At 32.8% G+C, this 7,104-nt stretch overlaps 1 pseudogene; it reads left to right on the top strand.

Moving 5' to 3' along the window:
* The first annotated feature begins 571 nt into the window (after positions 1–571).
* LOC141496425 (nucleosome assembly protein 1-like 1-A) lies at positions 572–1,370 on the top strand (annotated as a pseudogene).
* Positions 1,371–7,104: the final 5,734 nt, after the last annotated feature.

Raw genomic sequence — 7,104 nt, 5'->3', positions numbered from 1 at the left:
TAGTATATAGTTATATATATAACTCCTATATGTATAAGTTATATATATATAAGTTAACTCCTATATATATATATATATATATATATATATGTATATGTATATGTTCAAAATCAGCCCCAGACTCTTTGTAATCACCTAGCTGTGTGCCCTTAAACAAGTCACTTACCATTGCCTTGCGAAAAATGAAGAAGAAATTGATGAAGATGCACACAGCAAAGTTTGTCAGTTGACTGTTCAGATGATGCAGAATCCTCAAATTCTTGCAAATGGTTTAGTAAGACCATCCAAATGAACATATTGAAAGCAGGTCCAAAGTAGTTAATTGAATTATGAATGCCCTCAAAAAGCATCAGGTAAAATATGCATAGATTGTGACCAAGTCCTATGAGGAAATTCACTTCTTTTTTAATTTTTTTTTAGGTTTTTGCAAGGCAAATAGGGTTAAGTGGTTTGCCCAAGGCCACAGAGCTGAAATTCACTTCTTAAAATAAAGTATGCTATTCTTTACCAGGCACTTTTTTGATGAGAAGTGAAATCATCAACCCCCCCCCCACAAAAAAAAAAAAACAAAAGAAGCGATATCATTAATGCAAATTATGAACCTACATAGAAAGAATTTGAATGCAAACTAGATGATGATGATGATGATGATGATGAAGAGATTTGAGAACAAATGAAAGAGAAGGCTAAGCTTGAAGAGGAGAAGAATGATGAAGAAAAAGAAGAAATTAGAGGAATTCCTGAATTTTAGCTGAATGTTTTTAAAAAGGTTTCCTTGTTCAGTGATATGTTTCAGGAACATGATGAACCTATTTTGAAGCACTTGAAAGATATTAAAATAAGATTCTCAGATGCTGACTGGCCTATGAGTTCTATATTAGAATTTCATTTTGAACCTAATGAATAATTCACAAATGGGGTGTTGACAAAGATAAATCATATATAGTCAGTGTGAGATAATTCTGATCCCTTCTGCTTTGATGGACCTGAAATGATGAGCTGCACAGACTGTCAGGTTGATTGGAAAGAAAGTGGAAAATTTACTTTGAGTAATTTAAAGAAAAAACAAAAGTACAAGGGACATCAAACTGTTTGAACTGTTACAAAAACAATTTTCAATGATTCTTTAACTTCTTTTCTCCACCTAAAGTTCCTGAGAAGGAAGACCTGATTGAAGATGTAGAACTTATCCTTGCAACAGACTTCAAAATTGCTCCCTTTTTATATGAGTATATATAGTCTCAATATCAGTATCATAGTCCATTGTAGAAACTATTGAAGATGATGATGATAGTTATGATGAATACAAAGAGGCTGATGATAAGGAAGAAGAAGAAATTGATGAGGAAAATGATCAATGTTTGCCATGACCTTGAGGATTATGGCACTATCCTAGGTTAAACACAACTAGTAGTAACCTATAACGTTTTGTTTTGTGTTTTATTGGTAGAATCAAATAAATAAGTTTTTGCTTAAAAAGAAAAAAAATAAAAAATGAACATTTAAGAGCAAGTTCAAACTATCGATTTATTCTATGTAGCATTTTAATAGCAAACTTTCTACTGAATTTATTGATATCATGGTCTTCTTCATTAACAAAGGACAAACAATATCAGGCATATGGTGCCATGACAAACAAATGAATTGAATTTGAGTGAGGGAGAGTGATCATATATGAATCAGGACAATTAGAGATGGTCCTGGATGCAAGGTAATCTGGGCTAAGTGACTTGTCCAAGGTCACACAGCTAGCAAGTGGCAAATGTATGAGGCATTTGAACTCAGAACCTCTCATTCTATCCACTGGCCCACCTAGTTGCTGAAGTTGTAGAATGGAATTGTAAAATGCAGTGAATCCTCTAATTCTTGGCCATTGCTACAAAGTTTGTTTTTTGTGAAGTCGTTTGTCTTGTAGCTATTAGACCGCATCTACAAAAATTATCCAAACTTCAATTTAGGACAAAAATTGCTTAAGAAAGAATAAATCCTTCTGAAGAACCTCCTAAAGTAATTTTCAGTACAGTAATTGAATGGGTATAAGTCTACTTCCATTTGCTATACCTCCATTACTTTGTTAGAAATGCAATGTCTTGTATTAACTAGGAGACAGAGTGTTTTGAAACTTGGTTAAGGTGAGATTAGTAGGGGCAGCTGGGAGGTGCAGAGCACCAGTCCTGGAGTCAGGAGGACCTGAGTTCAGATTCAACATCAGACACTTAATACTTTTACTTAACAATGTGGCCTTTGGCAAATCACTTAACCCCCTTACCTTGCAAAAATCACCTCTGCCCCCTCAAAAAAGAGAAAAAAAAAGACTAGAATATGGTTAAGAATTTCCAGTAAGGGAACAACTAGGTGGTGCAGTGGATAGAGCACCAGTCCTGGAGTCAGGAGGACCTGAGTTTAAATCTGAGCTCAGACAGTTAATAATTATCTAGCTGTGTGATCTTGAGCAAGTCACTTATTCTTATTGCCTTGCAAAAAAAAGAACTTTCAGTAAGACCATAGCTAATGTTTAACTGTCATCTTGTTTATGGATTTTTGTATTTTAATATGATATAGTGATCCAAAGAAACTTAGTCATCCTATCAAGGTTATCATTTATAATTTGTGTGAACAAAACCTAACATTTTCAGATGTAAGCATCCTCTTCTATTTGCATAATTGTGTCCCTTCAGACTGAAAACATCTTATCTTTTCTTATTGCTATTGTGGCACACCATTACTGTAAATGATCACTTATGCCACTTGATAGAAGCCCATTACATGTTCTTTTGCTGCAATTTAAAAATTAATTTCCAAGCAGAATGTTAAGCTTTACAAGATAATATCTAAATTTGAAATATTTGGAAGTTGTCTACCAATATGTAAGTGTAAACAAAAAAAAACAGCAGACAAAATTTTATTTTTATTTTTCCCCAGTTACATGTAAAACCAAATTTCAACATTATTTTAAAACTTTTGATTCCAAATTCTCTTCATTTTCTCCACCCCACTCCCCCTCATTGAGAAAACAATTTCTTTATTATAGGTTTAAATGTGTAGTCTTATAGGACATTATAATCATATTGTGAAAGTAACCATACCTTTCCCCTCCCCCTTCCCTGAGAAAAATAAGATAGGAAAAAAGTATGCTTCAGTCTGTATTCAGACACTATTAGCTCTGTCTTTGGGGAAAAATAGTATTCTTCATTATAAGTCCTTTAGAGTTGTCTTGGGTCACAGCACAATACTAAGCAAAAGTAAGTCATCTACTTCTAATCATCGAACAATATTGTTGTTAATATATATATATATATATATATACATATATATATATATATGAGAGAGAGTGTGTGAGAGAGAGTACATTTCATTTTCATTGCATCTGCTCAAGTAAGTCTTTCTAGAAAACATCTTACTCATCTTTTTTTTTTGATAGAAAAATATTATTCCATTATACCACAATTTGTTCAGTCATTCCCTAATTGATGGTGTCCTCTCAGTTTCCAGATTCTTATCACAAGAAAAGAATTGCTATAAATATATTTTTATATCTAGGTTTTTTTTTATCCTTCCTTTTTGTCATCTCTTCTGGAATATAGACCTGGTGGTGGCATTGCTAAGTCAAAGAATAGGCATGGTTTTTTGGACTTAGTTCCGAATTGTTCTATAGAATTGTTGAATCACTTCTCAAATCCTCCATCAATGCATTAATGTATCATTTTCTCAACATTCCCTCTGGCATGTGTCATTTTCTTTTCCTGTACTATTGGTCAATCCAATGGGTATAAGGTAACTCAGAATTTTTCTAATTTGCATTTCTCCAATTGATAGTAAGTTAGGGTATTTTGTAATATGGCCATAGATAGCATTGATAACCTTATCTTAAAAATGGTTCATATCTTTTGATGATTTATTAATTGGAGAATGACTTATTTTTTTAAAAATTTGATTCCATTCAATATATTTAACAAATGAGATCTTTATCAGAGAAACTTGTTTCTTTTGTTGTTGTTGTTTTTATTTTCCATCCAATTGTACAATCATATTTCCAAGTTTTACAAAGCTTCCCTCCACCCTCCCTTCCCAGTCCCCTCCCCTCAGCTGGGATCAATCAGGTTGGCATTTTAGGTACATATTTTGTTAAACATATTTACGAATTAGTAATGTTTGGCATGAGGAATTAGGATTAAGGGAAAGAGATACAAAAGAGATAATTTTTATAAAGTTTTCATCAGATTTGATAGGGGTAGGGCAGCTAGGTGGCGTAGTGGATAAAGCACTGTCCTTGGAGTCAGGAGTACCTGGGTTCAAATCCAGTCTCAGACACTTAATAATTACCTAGCTGTGTGGCCTTGGGCAAGCTACTTAACCCCATTTGCCTTCCAAAAACCTAAAAAAACCAGATTTGATAGGAGTGATTATTTTTTCTATATGTTTTATTTTGTTGTTTTTCTTCCTCTAGTTAGAGATAATATAGTCTATAATCTGTCAAATATGGTTGTTTTAGCTCTCTGGACTGCTGAGAGGCGTTGCTTCCATCAAGGTTGTTCATCTCATTATGTTGATATGTAAATTGTTCTCTTGGCTCTACTTCCTTTGCTCAGCATCAGATCCCATAAGTTATTCAATACCTCTCTAGAGTCTGACCATTTATTGTTTCTTATAGAACAATAATATTCCATAGTATTCATGAACCATATTTTTTTAGCCATTCCACAACTGATGGGCATACCCTCAATTTCCAGTTCTTTGCTACTACAAGAAAGTACTGCTATGAATATTTTGGATCATGTATGGATTTTGCCATTGCTTTACAATTTCTTCTGGAATAAGGTCATAGAATTGGAATTACTGGATCAAAGGGTATGAAAAGTTTCATTGCTCTTTGGGCATAGTTCCATGTTGCTCTCCAGAAAGACTGGATCTGTTCACAGCTCCACAAGCAATGCATCAATGTCTCAATTCTCCCACAACCTCTCCAGCATTGACCATCTTCCATTTTTCTCATCTGGGCTCATCTAATGGGTGTGAGATGATAGCATATTATTGTTTAGTTTGCATTCTTTAATCAATAGTGATTTGGAGCATTTTTTTTCCTGTGCTTATATTTGGCTTTAATTTCTTTATTTGAAAACTGTCTGTTCAGATCCTTTGGCCATTTATCATTTGGGGAATGAGTTGTGACCTAACAGATTTGATGCAATTCTCTATATTTTAGAAATGAGACCTTTATCAGAACTCCTGGGTTTGAAGATTGTTCCCCAGCTTTCTGCTTTCCTTCTAATTTTGACAGCATTGATATTATTAGTGCAAAACCTTTTGAATTTAATATAGTCAAAACCATTCATTTTGTAATTTATAATGTACTCTAATTCTTGTTTGGTCATAAGATTATCCCTTTTCCATAGATCAGATAGAAAGAATATTTTTAGTCTATTAATTTATCTATGGTATCTCTCTTTATATCTGAATCCTGTACTCCTTTTTACCTTATTTTGGTATAGGATGTGAGATATGAATCCATGCCTAGTTTTTGCCATACTATTTTCCAGTTTTCCCAACAATTTTTGTCAAATAGTGAGTTCTTGTCCCAGAGGCTGATGTCTTTGTGATGTCAAATAATAGATTGGTATATTTGTTTGCTGCCTTTTCTTTTGAACCTATGTTAATCCACTGATCCATAACTTTATTTTTTAACCAGTACCAGGCAGTTTAATGACTACTGCTTTATAGCATACTTTTAGATCTGGTAGAGCTAGGGCACTTTCCTTTACATTTTTTTTTCATCAGTTCCCTAGCTATTCTTGCCCTTTTGTTACTCCAGATGAATTTTGTTACTAATTTTTTTTTCTTGCTTGGTAGAGTATTTATTTGGTAGCTTGATTTGTATAGCACTGAATTTAATTGGGGAGAATTGTCTTTTTTGTTACATTAACTCTACCTAACCATGAGCATTTGACACTTTTCTAATTATTTAGAATTGACTTTATTTTGATAAGGAGAGCTTTATAATTGTGTTCATACTATTTCTGGGATTGTCTTGGGAGGTGTATCCCCAAATATTTAATGTTATCTACAGTTATTTTAGATGGAATTTTTCTTTCATTCTTTTGTTCTTGGGCTTTGTTATTCATATACAGAAATGTTGATAATTTATGTGGGTTCCTTTTATATCTTGCTACTTTGCTGAATGTGTTAATAGTTTCAAGGAGTTCTTTAGATAATTTTCTTGGCTTCTCTAGGTATACCATGAGATCATCTACAAAGAGTAAGCTTGCTTCCTCATTGCCAATTTTGATGCCATCAATTTCTTTTTCTTCTCTTTCTGCTATTGCTAGCATTTCTATCACTGTATTGAATAGTAATGGTGATAGTGGGCATCCTTATTTCATCCCTGAATTTACTGGAAATGCTCTAAGTTTATTCTCATTAAATATAATATTTGTTGATGATTTTAGATAGATACTATTTATTATTTTAAGGAAAACTCTATTCCTATACTTTCTAGGGTTTAGAATGGATGTTGTATTTTAACAAAGGCTTTTTCAGCATCTATTGAGATAATCATATTGTTTCTGTTGATTTTACTATTGATATGTTTAATTATGTTGAGTGTTTTCCTAATTTTGAACCATCCCTGATTGCCTGGTATAAATCCAACATGATCATGGTGTATTAACCTAGTAATAACTTGCTGTAGACTCATTGCTAAAATTTTATTTAAGATTTTTGCATTAATATTCATTTGGGAGATTGGTCTATACTTTATTTTGTCTATTTTGTTTCTTCCTGATTATAGGTATCAACATCATGTTGTTGTCATAAAAGGAGTTTGGTAGAACTCTTCCCTACCCAATTTTTCAATATAGATTACGTGAAATAAGAATTAATTTTTCCTTAAATGTTTGGTAGAATTCATTTGTAAGTTCATCTGGACATGGAGACTTTTTCTTATGGAGTTTATTTATGGTTTCTTCAATTTCTTTTTCTGAAATGGGGTTAAGTAATTTATTTTCTCTTCTGTTAATCTGGGTAGTTTGTATTTTTGTAAATATTCATCCATTTCACTCAAGTTGTCCAACTTATTGGCATACAGTTTGGCAAAGTAGCTCTGAATTA

This window comes from Macrotis lagotis, chromosome 8 (genome assembly GCF_037893015.1).
Source record: "Macrotis lagotis isolate mMagLag1 chromosome 8, bilby.v1.9.chrom.fasta, whole genome shotgun sequence".
Classification (NCBI taxonomy): Eukaryota; Metazoa; Chordata; class Mammalia; order Peramelemorphia; family Peramelidae; genus Macrotis; species Macrotis lagotis.
The sequence above is the reverse complement of the archived record's forward strand: the minus strand, read 5'-3'. Positions and strand labels throughout refer to the sequence as shown.